At 34.5% G+C, this 16,199-nt stretch overlaps 1 long non-coding RNA gene across 4 annotated transcripts; it reads left to right on the forward strand.

The window, feature by feature from the left end:
• The first annotated feature begins 237 nt into the window (after window positions 1-237).
• On the forward strand, window positions 238-5,976 carry LOC131245256 (uncharacterized). Of its 4 annotated transcripts, XR_009170815.1 has the most exons (7): window positions 238-579; window positions 3,309-3,395; window positions 3,478-3,577; window positions 4,061-4,123; window positions 4,222-4,359; window positions 4,439-5,399; window positions 5,535-5,976. It is a non-coding gene; the product is annotated as an uncharacterized LOC131245256 (long non-coding RNA). The 4 variants fall into 4 exon arrangements; XR_009170814.1 differs by lacking the exon at window positions 238-579 and having other exon boundaries at window positions 2,791-3,395; XR_009170817.1 differs by lacking the exon at window positions 238-579 and having other exon boundaries at window positions 2,791-3,395; window positions 4,439-5,276.
• Window positions 5,977-16,199: the final 10,223 nt, after the last annotated feature.

Consider the following 16,199-nt stretch of genomic DNA (forward strand, 5'->3'; position numbering starts at 1 on the left):
GTATTTTGAAAGTTTTGAGTTTGTTGTTTATTTCATACAGGGTTCTTGCATCAGAGATACAGGACAAGATTTTATTTATGATTAATAATATTTCATCTTCAAATATGGATGTGAAAGTAAAATAATTTACTGATATCCTGAGAGACTAGTACTATCCATGGTTTGCTCAATATATGGTGATGAAAAGGTAAGAGAAATCTTATGAATAACCTTTAGTTCATAAGCTGAATTTTACTTTACTGGGACATTATATTTGCTCAGTATATGGTGATGAAGAGGTGAGAAAAGGTTTCTTCTAGTTAATCACTATCTTTGGAGTTTTCAAATTTGAGCATCGATCTATTTAGCTAAGTGTATAGAAAACAACACATGTACATTGATGCATTTGGCCCCAAAGTCCCCCTATCTAGCTAATTAGTATTTGCTTCACTTTTGAGTTTCATCCAACTATTTTCTTTGTGAAGGACCATCAAAATGTGAGATTACTGTGGCATGACTTGAAGAAAGGCGATTTCTATCATCTAATGGCAACTCCAAAGTCCTTGCACTTATCATCTAGGTCTTGCCGTCCAACAATATGTGCAGTTCATCATGTGCTTTCTCACTTTTAGCTTCCTTTCTCCTTTAAATATGTGAACTCTAGTGTAGCCAATAAATTAAACCTTTGGAATTTGTACTTTCTATATCTAGTGAGAAGCTTTGTACCACAACAAAATATTGAATTTTGGAGCATAAAGTGTTACATTAGTTGAGGAAGTTGTGCTCTTGCCCCGTGCGAGCTCTAAGCTATTCATTAGTTGGGCCCATTAGTGTTATGTGCTGCAACATGATCATCAGATGGTCCACATGTGTAGCCATTGATGAGTTTCAAATATCATCATTTTTTCCATATATAATGTGGCCCACCTGGTGCTAGGCCTGACCTGATTTTTGGTTCGTGGGTAATTTACTGGGATCTACCTGGTGAAAAGCCTGGATCCCGCTTGTAGGTTTGGAAAAGGGGAGCTACTTGTTGTTGGAGCCTGCATTGAATTATAGTCAGTGCTCTTGCCATTATATAAACTGGAATAAGAATTCCAATAGTCCTCAACAATAGTAGCTGTTTGTCAGAGCAAAAAGACAGGATCAAAACATTATAATTCAAGGATGAATGCTAACATCGGATGTTATCTGCACTTCCATTAGGTGAGTCCCATCACTAACATGCCCTGGCCCAAAAATCAAGCCAGTTAGCTCATCAGGTGGGCCACACATGCAAATTTAATGTAGATTGTTGCTTAACAATGCAGACCCAAATCCATTTCCTAATGTGTTAACAAATAACAATGCAAAAACAGGTTGGTCCCTATCTTTATGGAGACAACAACACAAGGCTCTTCACTTATTGGACTGTAAGTTTATACTTCTTTCATTTTTAAAATCTTTTATTGCCCTTTATTATGATTCATGTTTCCTTTACAAGTGATAAGCTTTTTCAAATGACATGGGTTATTTGTATTTTATTTGTTTCTATTGGAAGTTGGGTCTCAAGTAACATGAATTTTTTGTGTCTCTCATTTTCTTTTTTGCTCCCTTTTCTTCACTCCCTGTAGTAACTTGTGCATGTACTCCTTTTCTCCTTTTTAGAGGTTTTGACTACTCATTTTCCTTTCTATTATGCAACTGTAACACCAATCGGTTTTTCCACGATCACAATTCCATTTTCCAAACCTTGCTATGTTAAATTTTTTCCTTCAAATCAGTTAGTGATTTTTTTTTTTATTTTTTTTTATTTTACCATGTATTGTAACTCTTTTTGTAAAAAATCAGTAAAGTGATTTGGGTGATCTCTTGTTTTGGTTAATATCTGTTAGATTGGCATGTTGTTTGTATGGAAATTTTTTTTTTTAACTAAAAATAAAATTGAGTTGAATTCTAAGATTGCAAGTGGCCAAACCGGGCATACTTGGTCGCTTAAAATGTAAATGATATGTTTTTTTCCTAATCCATTCTATTACTTAGTTTGTTAAACAATTTCTGACTAAGAAATTATGGGACTAATGTTAAGTCTATGATGATGATGATGATCCCAAATCTGATTTGTGTAAAAATCTTGTTTGGTTATTTTTGCATAATGGGTGTCAGAGTTCCACTTCTGCATTGTATAAGATTGTTCTTCACTTTCTTTTAGGAAATCAATATTACGCTTACATTTTAAAACCTGGATTGCATTTTGACCTGTTTCCATTGTTAAATTACTTCCAAATGGTTCAACCGTGCGTAAATGAATTTTTTTTTTAAAAACTTCTGATGTCTAGTTAAATACACATATAAAATAATCTCTAATTTACTCTCAACTTGTGAAAGAAAAGAATCAAATAATCCTTTGATCAGAGAAATTATCCTCGGGTCTTGAGTACAAGTGGGGCAAATGGTTTACTGATCCGGAGTCTAATAGGCCCATAGTGCATATGTCATAGAACTGTTACTGGTTCTCGTTTTTATTCTGAGATTCTCTTTAATTCTTATGCTCAAATGGTTTAGGGGAGAAAACTACCTACTATTGGGCTGCTTCAGATGTGTCGAGTTCTTCCTTCTAAACATGTGCTGCTCCTGCTTCAAATCAATAATTCTGTTATTGATTTGAAGACTGATGTTGTGGAAAATGTTGCCTGTTGCTTGGATACAAATAAAATCCAGTGTTGCTTGGACACGTAAATAAATCTTGCAGACTGACTTTAGTTGTCCACACTAAGATTGCAGAGAGAACTTATTTTCCTGTAATTTATTTGTGTCGGTACTTCAAAAAGATGTGTATCATAATTTTATGTTGTGACCTTTAGTATAGAAGTCATACTTTGATCATATCTTCTTTTTGTTTCTGGGTACCATAGGCTGTAATAGAAAGTCAACACTAAGTCATACTCTGATCACTTTGATATGATGGGACTAACTGTGGTTGGACCATGTTCCAACAATCCTCCAGATTGAAAGATCCTTGCTAGAGAATATTTGGTCTGTTGCTGGTTGAATGGGAACCATTGTTGTTTCTCTTAGTGATTATTTATTTATTTGTTGGTAACCTTGGCTTGAAAAGCCAAGTCCTCAATGTTGAACAGTAGGCTGCCTTTCGTTTGGGACTCAAACCCTACTGTGTCAGACCATTGTTGTATTTTTTTTTCTTAAATCGTTTATGTATATGTATGGTTAGGATGTGTTTGGATGATACCTGTAAATGGGGTTAACTGTAACTGATTTACAGTTAAATGGTTTATAGTCTGTGTTTGGATGCTGAAAATTGCCTGTAAATGCTTTTCTACGGCTTGCAGGTTTTGACCCTTCCACTTTCATGCTTGATTAAAGTTCTTCTCTGCCCTTTGATTTTACAGATGGTGGAAAAGCTATTTTATTTGACAGTATGTGTTGTACTAATGTTCTGCATTTTTGGAGTCATATCATTTCTAGCAAGCTTATGTTTTTTAATGCTATAAATTTCAGGTTTTATCATGGTGATCTAGTGCTAAATCCTCTTACACCTTGGGATAGACCTCCATTGAAAAACATTTTCTGTATACGTGGGATAGATATGAAGACTGAGGTAATGCTATTTTATTTGAATAATAATCATTTCTAAATTCTTCTTTATTTTTTTAAAATTTCTTTTCGTAATTGTGACTTGTGGTTTAAATTAGACATTATTAATTAAAGTGGTTTGCTTAGAAAGTTGTTGATGTGATCATTATTTGATTTGGCTTATATATGTGAATTTTTCATGCGTCAATTTGTTGCATGCTACTTTTTGACTTTTTTTTTCCTTGTTTGGAGGATTTACATCACTTTAGCCTAAATTTAGACCATATAGAGGATTTGTTTTTTTTTTGCTTTTTTTTTTTAATTTTTTTTTTTTTAATTTTTTGTTTTTTAATTCAAGACCATTTTCAATTTATTGTAATAAATATTATATTTCTTTTATTGTGTAGTAATATAAATTTTGTTTAATATTCAGTTTTAATTGTATTGCATCATTTTTTATGTTTAAACTAATTATACTGATGTAGCTTATACCCATTATATCTCACAGTTACAACAAAGTGGGTTGCTTAAAGGGGATGATCTCATGGATCACTTTTTCCGAATCCTCATGGTAAACTTTTTCCGTGGTTTTTATTATGTTTCCATGAGAATCCTCCAGACCCTCACAATTGTTAAGAGTTTTCCTTTTCTTTCTACTTATAATTTCAGGAAATTTCTATAGCAAATTTTTTGGCCACTGACATGATTAATCCAAGCTCATTGTCCCTACAAATGCCACAACAAGTCCAGCATCTCTCATTTGCTGTTATTGATATGTATGCAAAGCTTGTGGTTTTAGTTATTAAGGTAGCGATCTCTTTTTTTTCCTTCTGACTGAGCTTCATGCAATGAATGGAAACTAATTTGATGAATGTTTATATCATAGTTTGGGTATCTATGAACAGTATCAGGAGCAATGGGATGATCTGTTGCAACCCCATGTGTGAGTTCTCTTTCTTTTCCTGAGGAAATACCAAGTTCATCATTCTTCTCTTCCCTTAAGCGATCATAATAACCATGCTCTTGTCCTGCGAATCCTAAACCATCATGCCATTTCGACTCATGATAGCTTGCAGGTCTCTCCACTTGATCCTTGTAAAATGGACTGTTGTCATTAGGCAAAGCCAGAGATATGGTGTTTGTCATATTTAAAGAATCTAGCTCGGCGCTCAGGGATGAATTATTTGCTTTACTGTCTTGGATCATGACCGGGTAAGAAGGTTGGCCAGCAGCAACACCGTCTCTCTGAGATGTAGCTCCATCTGAATTCTCAAGTTTCAAATTTTCACTTTCTTGTGGCAATTTCTCATTTTGGCTAACATCAGCTGACTGCAATTGGCTAGTGGATGCAACCCTTTTAGTTCGCCCTTCAGCCTTCTTATTGTGGAATTCCTCTAGCTGGAAAAAGAAGCAAATGAAACTTCAGGAAGCAAGGGAGATTCATAACCTGACTGGCCAGAACAATGTTATCAATCAACAAAAATACTGCAAATGCATATATGAATGCAGAGCTGTTTCACTTACATTTATAGAGGTTTCGACTATATAGCAGAAATGATTCCATAATTGCAATTATAATGCAGGTGAACAACTAGGATTGGCAGAAGAATAATTCAATTTGCAGTAGAGGCTCCATGTTTCCAAAAGCCAACAATGATAGTTGTGTTCAATCATATTCACATCACCCTTTGTTCAAACAAATTCACATGAGCAAGGAAAAAATTGTAAGATTTTTTAGCAGTGTCACCGTCCGTCCGTCCCTCCCTCTATTGCTTTTTGAGCAACCGGAAATACCACACTAAAAAATTCCTGCAATGTCCGATGTTGCATCAGAAAGATAATCCACTGTATGCAACTACTTGATGATGAGTTTGTTTGCAATCTTGCCTAAGAGTAATTTGGGTTTGTTGTATATGATTAAAGAATTCTTTTAGTTGCTTACTTGATTGCTAGTCTAACTAGTTGTGGTTTTTTCTTGGCAGGTTGTGGGTTTGTTGTATATGAAGTTCGATCAATAATGGTAACTCCCTCTCCTTTTTATTGCATTGTAAAAAGAAATGCATTTGCTTGGTTTGCTAGTTGCAGGTGGTTTAACTGAAAATCATATCTACTTTGCAAACCATGTTGAGATTTTTGGAGGTAAGCAGGCACAGTCATTGTGGATGGGGCATCCTGTAATTGACAACCCGTGCACATTACGATACTAGCCATGTATATAACATGTTCCCCCATTTTAACAATGGAAATGTGGAATTTGTTGCGGGAATTTTTTGTTTGATTCAAATCAAACTCCTTCCATCTCATGACTTAGTTGGGATTCTTGTGCAGATAGTGGAATATATACGTGTCTTTTAATGGATGTTGTGAAATGAGGTTTGTTCATGCATGGATCTATGGAATTGGGTGAAAGAAGATTTGGATTGAGCTTTGTGATTTATTTTTACTTTGTTTTTTTTTTTCATGTTGATATAGAAGCCTATGGAGTTTTTGAATGTGTTTACCAATGGCAGATCCTGTTTAAGGAATTTAAGAATTGCGTCCGAGTTGGTAGGAAATGTAGGTTTTTTTGGTTAGGCTTTGTTGGAATAAATGAATGTGAGAGCCTTCTGGAATTGGGTGATGTTGATTATCTCAGGATATGTAGCTGATGGGGTGTTATGGTTGAGAATTCTATTTCATGGGATGAAGTGGATTATTACATTCTTATTTCTAGCAGTTCATGGAAGAAAACACCTGATGAAGAAACTCATGAGTTGATCTGCCAGGGCATGTACTACAATGGTAAGAGATGCCATTATTATATATTCATTATTGTTATTTTTTAAAAATAGGCAGTAGCTACGGCTATTAACTGTATCCGTTTATCTGGAAACCGTAGCTGTTGCTGATTTTAGCCTATTGCTACAGTTTTCTCTCTACTTTTAGCTAGAGATATAATCCGTACTTGTAGATACTTAAGAGCTATGGAAGCAATGGCTACGGTTTTAATTCGTACCTATTGTTTCTATGGCTACGGATTAAATCCATAGCCATATCATTAAGACTTATGGCTACGGTACCAATGGCTACGGTCGTGCTACGGATTATAACCGTAGCTATAGGCCTTTAGCTATGGCTTTAATATGTAGCCTTCACCTAGTTTTCTGGTACTGTAAACCTATTCTCAAAACCCAAAACCTATAACTATAACCTAAACCTAAACCTATAACCTTAACCTTAACATATAACCTTAACCTAAACCTAAACCTATAACCTAAACCTATTCTCAAATCCCTAAACCTAAACCTAAACCCATAACCTAAACCTATTCTCAAAGACCTAAACCTAAACCTAAACCTTAATGTATTCTCAAATCCCTAAACCTTAACCTACACCTAATCCTAATCTCAACTCCCTAGCCTAAACCAAAACCTAAACTTGAAAACCCAAACCTAAAAACGATCCCGAACCCGAACCCGATTTCCTAAACCAAAACCTTCACTTATTCTCAATTCCCTAAAGCGAAAACCTATAACCTAACCTAAACCTATACTTATAACCTAAACCTATTCTCAAATCCCAAAACAAATAATTATAACCTAAACCAAAACCTATAACCTTAACCATAACATATAACCTTAACCTAAACCTAAACCTATAACTTAAACCTATTCACAAATCCCTAAACCTAAACCTAAACCAATAACCCAAACCTATTCTCAAATCCCTAAACCTAAACCTAAACCTTAATGTATTCTCAAATGCCTAAACCTAAACCTACACCTAATCCTAATCTCAACCCCCTAGCCTAAACCTAAACCTAAACTTGAAAACCCAAACCTAAACACGGTCCCGAACCCGAACCCGATTTTCAAAACCTAAACCTTGACCTATTCTCAATTCCCTAAAGCTATAACCTATAACCTAACCCAAACCTATACTTATAACCTAAACCTATTCTCAAATCCCAAAACCTATAAGCTAAACCATAACCTAAACCTATAACCTATAACCTATAACCTGAACCTATAACCTATTCTCAATTCCCTAAAGCTATAACCTATAACCTAACCTAAACCTATACTTATAACCTAAACCTATTCTTAAATCCCAAAACCTATAACCATAACCTAAACCTTAACCAAAAACTTATAACCTAACCTAAACCTAAACCTATAAACTTAACCTAAACCTAAAACTATAACCTTAACCTTAACATATAACCTTAACCTTAACCTAAACTTATAACCTAAACCTATTCTCAAATCCCTAAACCTAAACCTAAACCTACAACCTAAACCTATTCTGAAATCCCTAAACCTAAACCTAAACCTAAACCTTAATGAATTCTCAAATGCCTAAACCTAGACCAACACCTAATCCTAATCTCAACTCCCTAGCCTAAACCTAAACCTAAACTTGAAAACCCAAACCTAAACCCAGTCCCGAACCCGAACCCGAACCCGATTTCTTAAACCTAAACCTTGACCTATTCACAATGCCCTAAAGCTATAACCTATAAACTAACCAAAACCTATACTCATAACCTAAACCTATTCTCAAATCTCAAAATCTATAACTATAACCTAAACCTTAACCAAAAACCTATAACCTAACCTTAACCTAAACCTATAAACTTAACCTAAACCTAAACCTATAACCTTAACTTTAACATAAAACCTTAACCTAAACCAAAACTTATAACCTAAACCTAAACCTAAACCTATAACCTAAACCTATTCTCAAATCCCTAAACCTAAACCTAAACCTTAATGTATTCATAAATCCCTAAACCTAAACCTACACCTAATCCTAATCTCAACTCCCTATCCTAAACCTAAACCTAAACTTGAAAACCCAAACCTAAACCCGACCCCGAACCCGAACTCGATTTCCTAAACCTAAACCTTGACCTATTCTCAATGCCCTAAAGTTATAACCTATAACCTAACCTAAACCTATACTTATAACCTAAAGCTATTCTCAAATCCCAAAACCTATAAATATAACCTAAACCTAAACCTATAACCTTAACCTTAACATATAACCTTAACCTAAACCTAAACCTATTCTCAAATCCCTAAACCTAAACCTAAACATATACCCTAAACCTATTCTCAAATACCTAAACCTAAACCTAAACCTTAATGTATTCTTAAATCCCTAAACCTAAACCTACACCTAATCCTAATCTGAAATCCTTAGCCTAAACCTAAACCTAAACTTGAAAATCCAAACCTAAACCCGATCCCGAACCCGAACCCGATTTCCTAAACCTAAACCTTGACCTATTCTCAATTCCCTAAATCGATTACCTATAACCTAACCTAAACCTATACTTATAACCTAAACCTATTCTCAAATCCCAAAACCTATAACTATAGCCTAAACCTAAACCTATAACCTCAACCTTAATATATAACCTAAACCTAAACCTACACCTAATCCTAATCTCAAGTCCCTATCCTAAACCTAAACCTAAACTTGAAAACCCATACCTAAACCCAGTACCGAACCCGAACCCGATTTCCTAAACCTAAACCTTGACATATTCTCAATTCCCTAAAGCTATAACCTATAACCTAACCTAAACCTACACTTATAACATAAACCTATTCTCAAATCCCAAAACCTATAACCTAAACCAGAACCTATAAACCTATGGCATAAACCTATAACATAACCTGAACCTATAACCTATTCTCAAGTCCCTAAAGCTATAACCTATAACCTAACCTAAACCTATACTTATAACCTAAACCTATTCTCAAATACCAAAACCTATAACTATAACCTAAACCTTACCCAAAAACCTAAAACCTAACATAAACTTAAACCTATAAACTTAACCTAAACCTAAACCTATAACCTTAACCTTAACATATAACCTTAACCTAAACCTAAACTTATAACCTAAACCTATTCTCAAATCACAAAGCCTAAACCTAAACCTATAACCTAAACCAATTCTCAAATCCCTAAATATAAACCTAAACCTTAATGTATTCTCAAATCCCGAAACCTAAACCTACACCTAATCCTAATCTCAACTCCCTAGCCTAAACCTAAACCTAAACTTGAAAATCCAAACCTAAACCCGATCCCGAACCCGAACCCGATTTCCTAAACCTAAACTATGACCTATTCTCAATGCCCTAAAGCTATAAACAATAACCTAACCTAAACCTATACTTATAAACTAAACCTATTCTCAAATCCCAAAACCTATAACTATAACCTAAACCTAAACCTATAACCTTAACCTTAACATATAACCTTAACCTAAACCTAAACCTATAACCTAAACCTAATCTCAAATCCCTAAACTTATTCTCAAATCCTTAAACCTAAAACCTAAACCTATTCTCAAATACCTAAACCTAAACCTAAACCTCAATGTATTCTCAAATCCCTAAACCTAAACCTACACCTAATCCTAATCTCAACTCCCTAGCCTTAACATAAACCTAAACTTGAAAACCCAAACCTAAACCAGATACCGAACCCGAACCCAATTTCCTAAACCTAAACCTTGACCTATTCTCAATTCCCTAAAGCGATAACCTATAACCTAACCTAAACCTATACTTATAACCTAAACATATTCTCAAATCCCAAAACCTATAACTATAACCTAAACCTAAACCTATAACCTTAACCTTAACATATAACCTTAACCTAAACCTAAACCAATAAACTAAACCTATTCTCAAATCCCTAAACCTAAACTTAAACCTTAATGTATTCACAAATGCCTAAACCTAAACCTACACCTAATCCTAATTTCAACTCCCCAGCCTAAACCTAAACCCAAACTTGTAAACCCAAACCTAAAACCGGTCCCGAACCCGAACCCGAACTCGATTTCCTAAACCTAAACCTTGACCTATTCTCAATTCCCTAAAGCTATAACCTATAACCTAACCTAGACCTATACATATAACCTAAACCTATTCTCAAATCCCAAAACCTATAACCTATAACCTATAACCTGAACCTATAACCTATTCTCAATTCCCTAAAGCTATAACCTATAACCTAACCTAAACATATACTTATAACATAAACGTATTCTCAAATCCCAAAACCTATTACTATAACCTAAACCTTAACCAAACACCTATAACCTAACTTAAACCTAAACCTATAAACTTAACCTAAACCTAAACCTATAACCTTAACCTTAACATATAACCTTAACCTAAACCGAAACTTATAGCCTAAACCTATTCTCAAATCCCTAAACCTAAACCTAAACCTATAACCAAAACCTATTCTCAAATCCCTAAACATAAACCTAAACCTTAATGTATTCTCAAATCCCTAAACCTAAACCTACACCTAATCCTAATCTCAACTCCTTAGCCTAAACCTAAACCTAAACTTGAAAACCCAAACCTAAACCCTATCCCGAACCTGAACCCAATTTCCTAAACCTAAACCTTCACGTATTCTCAATGCCCTAAAGCTATAACCTATAACCAAACCTAAACCTATATTTATAAACTAAACCTATTCTCAAATCTTTTAACCTATAACTATAACCTAAACCTAAACCTATAACCTTAACCTCAACATATAACCTTAACCTAAACCTAAACCTATAACCTAAACCTATTCTCAAATCCCTAAACTTAATCTCAAATCCTTAAACCTAAAACCTAAACCTATTTTCAAATACCTAAACCTAAACCTAAACCTTAATGTATTCTCAAATCCCTAAACCTAAACCTACACCTAATCCTAATCTCAACTCCCTAGCCTTAACCTAAACCTAAACTTGAAAACCCAAACCTAAACTAGATCCCGAACCCGAACCTGATTTCCTAAACCTAAACCATGACCTATTCTCAATTCCCTAAAGCGATAACCTATAACCTAACCTATACCTATACTTATAACCTAAACCTATTCTCAAATCCCCAAACCTAAAACTATAACCTAAACCTAAACCTATAACCTTAACCTTAACATATAACCTTAACCTAAACCTAAACCTATAACCTAAACCTATTCTCAAATCCCTAAACCTAAACCTAAATCTTAATGTATTCTCAAACGCCTAAAACTAAACCTACACCTAATCCTAATCTCACCTCCCTAGCCTAAACCTAAACCTAAACTTGAAAACCCAAACCTAAACCCGATCCTGAACCCGAACCCGATTTCCTAAACCTAAACCTTGACCTATTCTCAATTCCCTAAAGCAATAACCTATAACCGAACCTAAACCTATACTTATAACCTAAACCTATTCTCAAATCCCAAAACCTATAAGCTAAACCATAACCTAAACCTATAACTTATAACCTATAACCTGAACCTATAGCCTATTCTCAATTCCCTAAAGCTATAACTTATAACCTAGCCTAAACCTATACTTATAACCTAAACCTATTCTCAAATCCAAACACCGATAACCATAACCTAAACCTTAACCGAAAACCTATAACCTAACCTAAACCTATACCTATAAACGTAACCTAAACCTAAACCTATAACCTTAGCTTTAACATATAACCTTAACCTAAACCTAAACTTATAACCTAAACCTATTCTCAAATCCCTAAACCTAAACCTAAACCTAAACCTATAACCTAAACCTATTCTCAAATCCCTAAACCTAAACCAAAACCTTAATATATTCTCAAATCCCTAAACCTAAACCCACACCTAATCCTAAAATCAACTCCCTAGCCTAAACCAAAACATAAACTTGAAAAGTCAAACCTAAACCCGATCCCGAACCCGAACCCGATTTCCTAAACCTAAACCTTGACTTATTCTCAATGCCCTAAAGCTATAACCTATAACCTAACCTAAACCTATACTTATAAACTAAACCTATTCTCAAATCCCAAAACCTATAACTATAACCTAAACCTAAACCTATAACTTTAACCTTAAAATATAACCTTAACCTAAACCTAAACTTATAACATAAACCTATTCTGAAATCCCTAAACCTAAACCTAAACCTACTCTCAAACCCCTAAACCTAAACCTAAACCTTAATGTACTCTCAAATCCCTAAACCTAAACCTACACCTAATTCTAATCTCAACTCCCTAGCCTAAACCTAAACCTAAACTTGAAAACCCAAACCTAAACCCGATCCCGAACCCGAACCCGATTTCCTAAACCTAAACCTTGACCTATTCTCAATGCCCTAAAGCTATAACCTATAACCTAACTTAAACCTATACTTATAACCTAAACCAATTCTCGAATCCCAAAACCTATAAGTATAACATAAATCTAAACCTATAACCTTAACCTTAACATATAACCTTAACCAAACCTAAACTTATAACCTAAACCTATTCTCAAATCCCTAAACCTAAACCAAAACTTATAACCGAAACCTATTCTCAAATCCCTAAACCTTAATGTATTCTCAAATGCCTAAACCTAAACCTACACCTAATCCTAATCTCAACTCCCTAGCCTAAACCTAAACCTAAACATGAAAACCCAAACCTAAACCCTGTCCCGAACCCGAACCCGATTTTCTAAACCTAAACCTTAACCTATTCTGAATTCCCTAAAGCTATAACCTATAACCTAACCTAAACCTATACTTATAACCTAAACCTATTCTCAAATACCAAAACCTATAACCTAACCTAAACCTAAACCTAAACCTATAAACTTAACCTAAACCAAAACCTATAACCTTAACCTAAACATATAACCTTTACTCAAAACTAAACTTATAACCTAAACCTATTCTCAAATCCCTAAACCTAAACCTAAACCTATAACCTAAACCTATTCTCAAATACCTAAACCTAAACCTAAACCTTAATGTATTCTCAAATCCCTAAACCTAAACCTCCACCTAATCCTAATCTCAACTCCCTAGCCTAAACCTACACCTAAACATGATAACCCAAACCTGAACCGGATCCCGAACCCGAACCCGATTTCCTAAACCTAAACCTTGACCTATTCTCAATTCCCTAAAGCTATAACCTATAACCTAACCTAAACCTATACTTATAACCTAAACATATTCTTAAATCTCAAAACCTATAACCATAACCTAAACCTTAACCAAAAACCTATAACCTAACCTAAACCTAAACCTATAAACTTAACTAAAACCTAAACCTATAACCTTAACCTTAACATATAATTTTAACCTAAACCTATACTTATAATCTAAACCTATTCTCAAATCCCTAAACCTAAACCTAAACCTATACCCTAAACCTATTCTCAAATCCCTAAACCTAAACCTAAACCTTAATGTATTCTCAAATGCCAAAACCTAAACCTACACCTAATCTTAATCTTACACCCAAGCCTAAACCTAAACCTAAACTTGAAAACCTGAACCTAAACCCGGTCCCGAACACGAACCCGATTTCTGAAACCTAAACCTTCACCTATTCTCAATGCCCTAAAGCTATAACCTATAACCTAACCTAAACCTATACTTATAACCTAAACCTATTCTCAAATCCCAAAACCTATAACCATAACCTAAACCTTAACCAAAAACCTATAACCTAACCTAAACCTTAACCTATGAACTTAACCTAAACCTAAACCTATAACCTTAACCATAACATTTAACCTTAACCTAAACCTAAACTTACAACCTAAACCTATTCTCAAATCCCTAAACCTAAATCTAAACCTATAACCTAAACCTATTCTTAAATTCCTAAACCTAAACCTAAACCTTAACGTATTCTCAAATGCCTAAACCTAAACCTAAACTTGAAAACCCAAACTTAAACCCCGTCCTTTACCCGAACCCGATTTTCTAAACCTAAACCTTGACCTATTCTCAATGCCCAAAAGCTATAACCTATAACCTATCCTAAACCTATACTTATAACCTAAACCTATTCTAAAATCCGAAAACCTAAAACTATAACCTAAACCTTAACCAAAAACCTATAACCTAAGCTAAACCTAAACCTATAAACATAACCTAAACCTAAACCTATAACCTTAACCTAAACCTATTCTCAAATCCCTAAACCTAAACCTAAACCTATAACCTAAACCTATTCTCAAATCCCTAAACCTAAACCTACACCTAATACTAATCTCAACTCCCTAGCCTTAACCAAAACCTAAACTTGAAAACCCAAACCTAAACCAGATCCCGAACCCGAACCCGATTTCATAAACCTAAACCTTGACCTATTCTTAATTCCCTAAAGCGATAACCTATAACCTAACCTAAACCTAGACTTATAACCTAAACCTAATCTCAAATCCAAAAACCTATAACTATAACCTAAACCTAAACCTATAACCTAAACTTATTCTCAAATCCCTAAACCTAAACCTAAACCTTAATGTATTCTCAAATGCCTAAACCAAAACCTACACCTAATCCTAATCTCAACTCCCTAGCCTAAACCTAAACCTAAACTTGAAAACCCAAACCTAAACTCGGTCCCAAACCCAAACCCGATTTCCTAAACCTATACCTTGACCTATTCTCAATTCCCTAAAGCGATAACCTATAACCTAACCAAAACCTATACTTATAACCTAAACCTACTCTCAAATCCCAAAACCTATAACCTAAACCATAACCTAAACCTATAACCTATAACCTATAACCTGAACCTATAACCTATATTCAATTCCCTAAAGCTATAACCTATAACCTAACCTAAACCTATACTTATTACCTAAACCTATTCTCAAATCCCAAAACCTTTAACCAAAAACCTATAACCTAACCTAAACCTAAACCTATAAACTTAACCTAAACCTAAACATATAACCTTAATCTTAATATATAACCTTATCCTAAACCTAAACTTATAACCTAAACCTATTCTCAAATCCCTAAACCTAAACCTAAACCTATAACCAAAACCTATTCTCAAATACTTAAACCTAAACTTAAACCTTAATGTATTCTCAAATGCCTAAACCTAAACCTACACCAAATCCTAATCTCACTCCCTAGCCAAAACCTAAACCTAAACTTGAAAACCCAAACCTAAACCCGGTCCCGAACCCGAACCCGATTTCCTAAACCTATACCTTGATCAATTCTCAATGCCCTAAAGCTATAACCTATAACCTAACCTAAACCTATACTTATAACCTAAACCCGGTCCCGAACCCGAACCCGATTTCCTAAACCTATACCTTGACCTATTCTTAATGCCCTAAAGCTATAACCTATAACCTAACCTAAACCTATACTTATAACCTAAACCTATTCTCAAATCTCAAAACCTATAACTATAACCTAAACCTTAACTAAAAACCTATAACCTAACTTAAACCTAAACATATAAACTTAACCTAAACCTAAACCTATAACCTTAGCCTTAACATATAACCTTCACCTAAACCAAAACTTATAACCTAAACCTATTCTCAAATCCCTAAACCTAAACCTAAACCTATAACCTAAACCTATTCTCAATTCCCTAATCCTAAACCTAAACCTTAATGTATTCTCAAATTCCTAAACCTAAACCGACACCTAATCCTAATCTCAACTCCCTAGCCTAAACCAAAACCTAAACTTGAAAACCCAAACCTAAACACGATCCCGAACCCGAACCCGATCTCCTAAACTTAAAACCTTGACCTATTCTCAATGCCCTAAAGCTATAACCTATAACCTAACCTAAACCTATACTTATAAACTAAACCTATTCTCAAATCCCAAAACCTAT

This window comes from Magnolia sinica, chromosome 1 (genome assembly GCF_029962835.1).
Source record: "Magnolia sinica isolate HGM2019 chromosome 1, MsV1, whole genome shotgun sequence".
In the NCBI taxonomy this organism is placed as follows: domain Eukaryota; kingdom Viridiplantae; phylum Streptophyta; class Magnoliopsida; order Magnoliales; family Magnoliaceae; genus Magnolia; species Magnolia sinica.